This window comes from Dreissena polymorpha, chromosome 12 (assembly GCF_020536995.1).
Source record: "Dreissena polymorpha isolate Duluth1 chromosome 12, UMN_Dpol_1.0, whole genome shotgun sequence".
Taxonomy (NCBI): domain Eukaryota; kingdom Metazoa; phylum Mollusca; class Bivalvia; order Myida; family Dreissenidae; genus Dreissena; species Dreissena polymorpha.
The window spans coordinates 29646369-29655669 of record NC_068366.1 but is presented as its reverse complement, the minus strand read 5'-3'; the positions used below and the strand labels follow the sequence as shown (position 1 = coordinate 29655669).

At 30.7% G+C, this 9301-nt stretch overlaps 1 long non-coding RNA gene across 1 annotated transcript; it reads right to left on the bottom strand.

Moving 5' to 3' along the window:
- Positions 1–751: 751 nt before the first annotated feature.
- Positions 752–8504, bottom strand: LOC127852770 (uncharacterized). Its single transcript, XR_008036257.1, has 4 exons — positions 8356–8504; positions 4497–4563; positions 4113–4165; positions 752–3021 (listed from the first exon to the last, which is right to left on the bottom strand). It is a non-coding gene; the product is annotated as an uncharacterized LOC127852770 (long non-coding RNA).
- Between the last annotated feature and the right edge of the window lie 797 nt (positions 8505–9301).

The window sequence follows — 9301 nt, the reverse complement described above, 5'->3', positions numbered from 1 at the left end:
AGTATGCCTAGTTTTTATTTATTCACAAGTTTCGTTTATTTTGTTTGAAACAATTAGCAATGAAATATAAGGAAACGGTGTAAATAAGGTAAAGGTACCTCGGACAGTCGGTATCTAGATATATACATTATAGGAATTTATACAATTTCCAACGCGGAAAGGTGGGCCTGACAATTGCGAGTTGAAGCCTCAATTTGTAGAATTAATAACATTACCGAAATCCCCCTATCACGTGTATATGTACACTAATAGGGAATGTTGGTATTTGCGTAGCGTAACAAAACAAGTGAAAACTATTTTATGTTACTATTTGAATAACAACGTATCGATCCCACCGTTTAGTTGTTCAGCACCTTCAATTATGATGATTGATAAATGTCCCATAATCACTGTTTAATAGTATTATTATATCACGTTGATACGTAATACTAGTTACATGTGGGATTTCGGTACCCGCTCGGCGTCAGAAAGCGTGTACAGCTTAAGCAAAATTCCAGTTTGTGTCAAATACATGTGGACAAAATGTTCCGTTACCATTTTCGTAAATCACGTGGGTAGTGTAGAGATGAATTGATTATATTTTAAAAAGGGATTTTCCACAGAATCCCTTTTAAAATGGCCATTTTCAAAGAAATTTCTTTAGAATAAACCCAAATTTTTCTCAGTTTTTATAAGAAATTACAAAAAATGTTACGCTGGCAGTACAACCCTTCTTACATTCAGACAGGAAAATTGAACTGAAATGTTACACTGGCGGTACAAACTCCCAAAGGTTTATTATCACATCATAACATAATTCAATATTATGCTGGCAGTACAACCTATCAAAATTTCATAATCACTTCCAGAGAAAATATAAACTAAAATGTTACGCTGGCGGTACAAACTCCCAAAGGTTCATTATAATATCATCATATAAATGATAAATGAACTTAAAAATGTTACACTGGCGGTTCAACCTTCCAAATGCCTTTATAAAATCAACAAATAATTCATTCTACTCAAAAATTCAACTTAAAATGTTGCGCTGGCGGTACAAACTCTCCAATTTTATAATCACTTCAACAGAAAAATTTAACTGAAAACGTTTGCTTGCAGTCCAAACTCCCCAAGGTTCAGTATAACATCAACAAATAATTCAACTTAAATGTTACGCTGGCGGTACAAACACCCAAATGTTCATTATAACATCACCAAATAAATAATTTCACTTAAAAAAAAGTTACGCTGGCGGTAGAAACTTCCAAAGGTTCATAACATCACCAAATGAATCATTCCACTTAAAATGTTACGCTGGCGGTACAAACTCACAAATTCATAATCACTTTGTCAGAAAAATAAAACTAAAATGTTACGCCGGCGGTACAAACTCCAGGTTCATAATCACATAGACAGATAATTCTTTGAAAATGTTACGCTGGCGGTACAAACTCACAAAGGTTCATTATAGCATCACCAAATAAATCATTTCACTTTAAATGTTACGCTGGCGGTACAAACTCACAAAATTCATAATCACTTTGACAGAAAAATAAAACTAAAATGTTACGCCGGCGGTACAAACTCCCCAAGGTTCATAATCACATTGACAGATAATTCTTTGAAAATGTTACGCTGGCGGTACAAACTCACAAAGGTTCATTATAACATCACCAAATAAATCATTCCACTTTAAATGTTACGCTGGCTGTACAAACTCACAAAATTCATAATCACTTTGACAGAAAAATAAAAATGTTACGCCGGCGGTACAAACTCCCCAAGGTTCATAATCACATAGACAGATAATTCTTTGAAAATGTTACGCTGGCGGTACAAACTCACAAAGGTTCATTATAACATCACCAAATAAATCATTCCACTTTAAAAGTTACGCTGGCGGTACAAACTCACAAAATTCGTAAAAATCTGTCTATTTTAAAAATGGAATGTCCATGAATCCCAATTAAAAGGGGTGTTTTACAGGGTTTTTTTGCGATAATTTTGACATGCTAATTTTTTGAAAACAAAAAAAATGTTACGCCAGCTTAACAAAATTCATTACATTTTAACTCAAAGGTGAATCGCTTGCATTCCTAATGATTTCTTATTTCCAGACCAAAACTGTAAATGTTATGCCAGTGTGACAAAATTCCAAACATTTCAACTCAAAGTGAATCACTTGCATTTCGAATGATTTCTTATTTACAGACTAAAACATAAGATGTTATGCCAGCGTAACAAAATTCCAAACATTTTAAATTAAAAGTAAATTGCTTGCATTTCAAATAATTACCCAATCTCAAATGTTAAGCCGGCATAACAAAATAAGTAATATTTCCACAGAAAGTGCATTGCTCTCAAGTTTCCTATCATTGCTTTTTACAGACCCAAATTCAAAATAATATGCCAGCTTAACAAAAATCCAAACATGTCAACTCATAAGTTAATCTCTTGTATTTCCAATAATTTCATATTCACAGACCCAAACCTAAATGCTATACAAGCGTAACAAGATTCATAACATTTCTACAGAAAGTGAATGGCTGATAAATGTCCAAACATTTCCTATTTACAGACAAAAATTTAAAATGTTATGCCGGCGTGACAAAATTTAAAACATTCCAACTCATAAGCGAATCTCTGGCATTTCCAATAATTTCTTATTTACAGACCAAAATCAAATATTACGCCGTCATAACAAAATTCATAATATTTCAACTCAAAATTGTATCTCATGAACAAATATATAATCATAATACACAAAAATAGTTGTTCTTGAAGTGTAAAGCTATAAACATATGGTTGTAGTTCATGGGATTTTGTTTTATAAATTAATATTCTATTTTTTAAAAAAACTTCAGAGTTTGTCTGATGTATTGAACATTAAACATCTAAAAACCCATCAAAAATGCAAATATAGCATACATAATTTATCATATTCACAAAACAGCTGTACATGTGTGTCCAAATTATAATCCAGACGTGTTTCTTGCTCACATAATACCCAGGCAGCAGTAACAGTCGTGCATACAGTCACACCTAAAACACAATTATGTACTTGTACATTATATATTCATTAACATGTGTAATTAAAGGTCTAATTGTAGTACCGCAATAGTGTCCTTTTGGTACATAAATTGTTATATACATACATTTATTTTTAAATATTATTTTGCAATTTATAACACAGTGTCAATGTGCAAAACAAACCAATCAGAATACCCAATTTCAATGTATTTTTCTTAAAATAACATTTACATAGTGAGGTTATAAGAATACTTTAAATTATTCCTGATAATGAATCAGAAACATTTGAATCATTTGAAACTTATTAAGGTTTCTTTAACTTTAGCTAAAACACACCCATACCATATGCATTTGCCAAGATAATTCTTAATAATCTATTTATGAAGTGAAAACACCAGTTGGAAACACATTTTCCCCATACACAGGTGGTAGTAGAGAAGTATGGCCATGTTCAATGTAAACAAAATCAGCTAACAGTACTCAATTATTTTATTGCAATATATACACATTTATAGAGCTTGACCCCATGTTTATAAGAAAATAAATAATTTAATAGAATAAGATAAACACACTTTTCTAGTTGTATAGGTAGTTAATATGGCAATATGTCAGGTTTCTAATTTCTTTCAAGGGGCCTTTTAAAGTTTTGTTAAATTGACAAAATAAAAATGTTTCAGATTCGCATATTTTCATGGTAGTTATGATATTTGACAGGAAACAGTAATACTGAACATTTAGCATGCTCTAAAATATCCATCATATGCATCTTTTGATGATTTAAAAACTTGAAAATTATAAAGCGTTGCAACGTGTAACGATTGAATGGATAGCCTATTGGTCTAAGCGATAAGACTTTTACACCAGGGGTCAGTGGTTCAAGCCATGTTCAGAGTTACTTGTTTTCTTTTTTAAATTTCATTCTTGTTTTTTTGACAGGAGCTTTTTAGATCCAATTTTCACATATATTAATATAAAGCATTTAATGACAAACTTCAATACATGCCAAAATCTGTGAAAAGGCCTCTTTAATATTAAATACAAGTCATCAACCAAGATTTTCACAAATCATATCTAAGTCAGAACTTATGCTAATAAGTACACACCTGCATGTCGTCACCTTCAATGAATTGGCCATATCTTTCTGCATTTTTATCAACTGAAAGAAAAGTAAAAACATAAAGCATAATCCTCTTGAATGAAATGGCTGTCTGTTGCTGATGAGTGGGGGATCAAAAATATTCCTATATTTTTCTACACACAAGATAAGTGTTATATAAAATCAAGTAGACATTTCCATCAATTTAATTAGCATCAACATAAAAAATACTCATACACTATACTAGCTGATGATATTTTACTTTTAATACAAACTGAGGACAATTATGTTTACAATTCACCACTACAAATTAAAGTTATTGAAAATGGTATAACATTGACTGTATTTATCTACTTATACAAAAAAACTAAAGAGTTTTTTAGGAACATACCTTTTTGTTTCTTAGATATTGTTTGGCCCAAACATTCTTCAGGAGCATTACACTTGTTTATCTGCACCTTTAAATAAATAGTGCATTGTTTATTTAATTGTGTCATTAAACAAAACTCATGACTTAGACACTCAGTGCCAATAAACTAATTGCCCAACTCGTAACTATATTTTTTTGATCTGGTCATAGTCTTATTGTGCCATCAATATACTGGTATCGCTGCAGCGTTATTTTTAAGCACGTGTATCAGCAATTCTTACACCTTAATTATCTACTAAAGAACAAGCGCTGCTTCAAAAAATACATTTTAGTCAATACACGCAGACAAAATATCAGCAAGCTATCAGTACACTCTATTTTAGACTTGTTTTTTTAGAAAGATAATGTCTGCTCCAGTAGTTTACATTGGATATGTTGTTTGTTCATATGGTTATGTATAACCATATAACCAACATAATGTTGTTAGTGTTTGTTCATATGGTTATGTATCTTTAAATCATTTTGCTATTTCAGTGTGTGTTTTATGGACCCCATTGGAAATTATCTTTCAGCTTAATGGGTTATCCATAGGTCATAGGCATTCATGCTCATATGAATCTACTTAAGTTACAAAACTCCCGTATAGACGATTAAATTGTTATTGTTTACATTGGGGATTTTCCGCGCATGCGCACTGACTGGTTGGCAAAAACACTGGTTACAGTAATGTAAAACATGTATATAAGACTTTTGTATAGTCAATAAAACGATAAAATAATCCGAAATAAACATCAAATCACTTAAATAATCGTGCAAATAGATTATATTTAGTAACAATAATTTTTTATTCACAAATATATTTTCGTCTTTATAAAAATACGAATTAGTTATTAGCATTAGAGTAAACGTGATCGGAAGACTAAATACAGCAAAAAAACAAAAAAAACAAACAAGAGCTTGTCACAGTAGTGCCAAATCCCCGCCGAAATGTGTTTGCTTGTATGACAACATTTGTTTTAGAGAGTAGAATAATATTTGTAAAAACAAATAAAGGGAGATAATTCATTATGCTCCGGACAAAAATTTACTTTGAAATTAAATAAAGGGATATAATTCAAACACTAAGGTAGATAGAGTTATGGTTCTTAGTCACTGCACTTCTCCTACTTGCCATCTGTTTATATTTCAAGTTTCAAGTAAATCCCTTCAGTACATTTAGAGTTATGCTCCGGACAACAATTTACTTTAAAATTAAATAATAGTGGAGATAATTCAAAAACTAAGGTAGATAGAGTTATGGTTCTTAGTCACTGCACTTCTCCTAGTTGCCATCTGTTTATATTTCAAGTTTCAAGTAAATCCCTTCAGTAGATTTAGAGTTATGCTCCGAAAAAAAATGTACTTAAAAATTATATAAAAGGGGAGATAATTAAAAAACTAAGGTAGATAGAGTTGTGATTCTTGTTCACTGCACTTCTCCTAGTTGCCATCTGTTTATATTTCAAGTTTCAAGTAAATCTCTTCAGTAGATTTAGAGTTATGCTCCGGACAAAACTTTATTTTAAAATCATATAAAAGGGGAGATAATTCAAAAACTAAGGTAGATAGAGTTGTGGTTCTTGGTCACTGCACTTTTCCTAGTTCCCATCTGTTTATATTTCAAGTTTCAAGTAAATCCCTTCAGTAGATTTAGAGTTTTGCTCCGGACAAAAATTTAATTTAAAATTATATAAAAAGGGAGATAATTCAAAAAGTAAGGTAAATAGAGTTATGGTTCTTGGTCACTGCACTTCTCCTAGTTGCCATCTGTTTATAGTCTAAGTTTAAAGTAAATCCATTGAATAGATTTGGAGTTATGCTCCAGACAAAGTTTCAGCCGGACAGACAGACGGACGGACAGGACCAATTACTATATCCCCTCTGAAAAAAATTTTGGCGGGGATAATAAATAAGCCGTCATCTTTGTTATAGTAAGACTTTTATAAATGATATTTCAAAAATAATGAAACATATATTTATTTGATCACATTTATAAGTGGTGTGGATATTGTTATTGTTCATCAGCGATCGAATGTGTAAGAGGTGCATTTAACCAATTATAAAACAAAACCCTAAAAAAGCGGAATACATAACATTTGTTAAATTTTATCATTTTCTTTTCCATTGAATGAATTTTCATTTCGTTTCCATTGAATGACGATATTGATTATTTTAAGCATACACATGGTAAAAACACCCTGCATATTGTGCAAATTGAACTGTCTTTGCATGTATATTGAATTTTTTAACTAAGTGATAAGGAGTGATACATGTAACAATCAAGCATTTTATGATAAATAACACTATATATTTAATTTATTTTACGCAAGTAGTTTTGATTGATTGCTTTCATGATGGTGTTTCGTGCACTGCTGTAACTTACAATGTTTACACGTAATTTCCGATTTTATTTAAAAAATGCTGGTAATCGTTCAATACATTCATTTTGTAGTAGTAAAATTGCTCAAAATTTTTAATTTATAGTTATTAAACAATGTATATTATGATTAAACTGGCTAATGTATATATATATATATATATATATATATATATATATATATATATATATATATATATATATATATATATATATATATATATATATACACTTAATCCTGCTAATCCATTTCGAAGTAATATCTTCATTATTTTTTTTAAATATGTTAACATATTTTATTAAAGCAACTGTAACATATTTTGGCTTTGAAATTTGGCTTAAATGACTGCTCAATATGCCAAGAGATGACATGAAGGTATAATAAATTGTGTTTAATTACCATAAAATCAACTGCCACATGTGGTTTATGCAGGCACCCCAAGTATAGGTCCCTGGTTTAATGACACCATGTTTACTTTGTAACTGTCTGCACAGTATCCGATCATAACGAGATATTGCAATTAAACACCGGGTTTAAATGATGAAACAAACAGTGTCAAAATTGGTGTGAACAATTAAATAAAAACAATTACATTTATCAAGTGAATTTATTTAATGTGTACCATGGTAAGTTTTTACAGACGTCATGTATTAACGTTCAAATCAGAACTATGTTGCGTACATAAAATCGATCTATTTGTTGTTGTGTTCATCCTTAATTGTATTATTTCATTAAATTAAGTTTATTCTTAAAGAATTTACATTTTCTGAGATTTTTTTAATCTAAAATGATGTGCTAGGCAGAAAGATCTTTGTGGTAACCAAATACCGAGCTTGTAGATTGTGTTCTACTCCCAAGTTTGTTTAGTAAAAACAAATAATAGCAATATAATCTTTCCTAAAATGCATTTCCTTGCATGCTAATGTTTTATTTAGAAATAATTTATAAAATTATATTTGATACAGTGCATGATTATCAATAAACTCGATGATTATGATCACCATCTCTATATGCGATTATATGAACTCCATCTCTTTTTGCCAACCAGTGGACGGAGTCTAAACTTTGCAGGTGCGCGTGACGTCACTCGTTAACTCGTCTATTGTTAAAAATATGCATACAGCAACAGCGTTTTATTTGATGCTCTTATATAATAAATATATATTGGAATTTTAAATCACCTACTAGTCTTAATTATCTGAAATCTGCGATTTATTCTATGTCTCATTTGTCATATATCTGTATGTGCTAATGACCTTAAATGTAAATATATATCAGTACAAGTAACTTGAATACGTTACAAACGAATTTGTCCCAAATTACCGCAAGTCCGAAAAAGATCCTATTACATGAAGCTCTAGTTAAAACAACCTATACCGATGGTTTAAATATATGCTCGAGAGCTATTTAATATTGTATGTAATCTTTGTTTACTGCATTCCTCTTTCAAAATAATGCCTTACTTATCATGACCAGATGAGACATACAGCTTTCGGTTAACTGCTTTTCCTAAACAAAATAATAAACCGCCATTTATTTAGTTTGTTACAATCATTCTCATTGGTTATTGTAAAGCTTACTATCCAATCAAAAAACACTTTAATACGGACAATCTCGATTGAAAAAACACTGCGTTTTAATCGATTACGGCTACACTATTTTATTGTTTGTTTCCGAACGTTTATTTTTCTTACGCTGCTGTACAACGATTTTAGAGACAAGTTAACAAATTATAAACTGTATATGCATTTGGAACAACAATTTACCGTTGTCACATTCGTAGGTTCAATTTTATCATACGATGCGAATATGAAAGCGATATGGTTACACGAAAGACTTTTTAATAGACATATTTATTGATAGCTTTTTGGTAACACGCAACTTTATTTTAAACAAACATTTAAAAACGGCTCTTGACTGAGGGACCTAGTATAACAAACCGATTTAGTATCTGTTTTATTCTTCTATTATATTTTTGTTCAGATTGATTTATACATGGCAAATACCAACTTCATGTGCTGAAAAAGGAACTTTCATCTTTCAATACTTGCTGAACACATTTTGTCTTTTCATACTAGACAACTGCATTACTACTACTACTCATATTACTCGAGTGAGTGCTATTGTGTGTGCGTGTGTGTGTGTGCATACGTGCGTGTGTGTATTTAGATTTATGCAATTTCCAGCTATTTAGCTCACTACTACTACCACTATACCACTACCACTACTATTACTACTACTACTACTACTACTACTACTACTACTACTACTACTACTACTACTACTACTACTACTACTACTACTACTACTACTACTGCAAGTTATATTACTACTGATATTTTTTACATGATATTAAGTTCTTTCTATGTAGCAAATCTGCGATGCCAAATGTTTTTAATTACATAAATG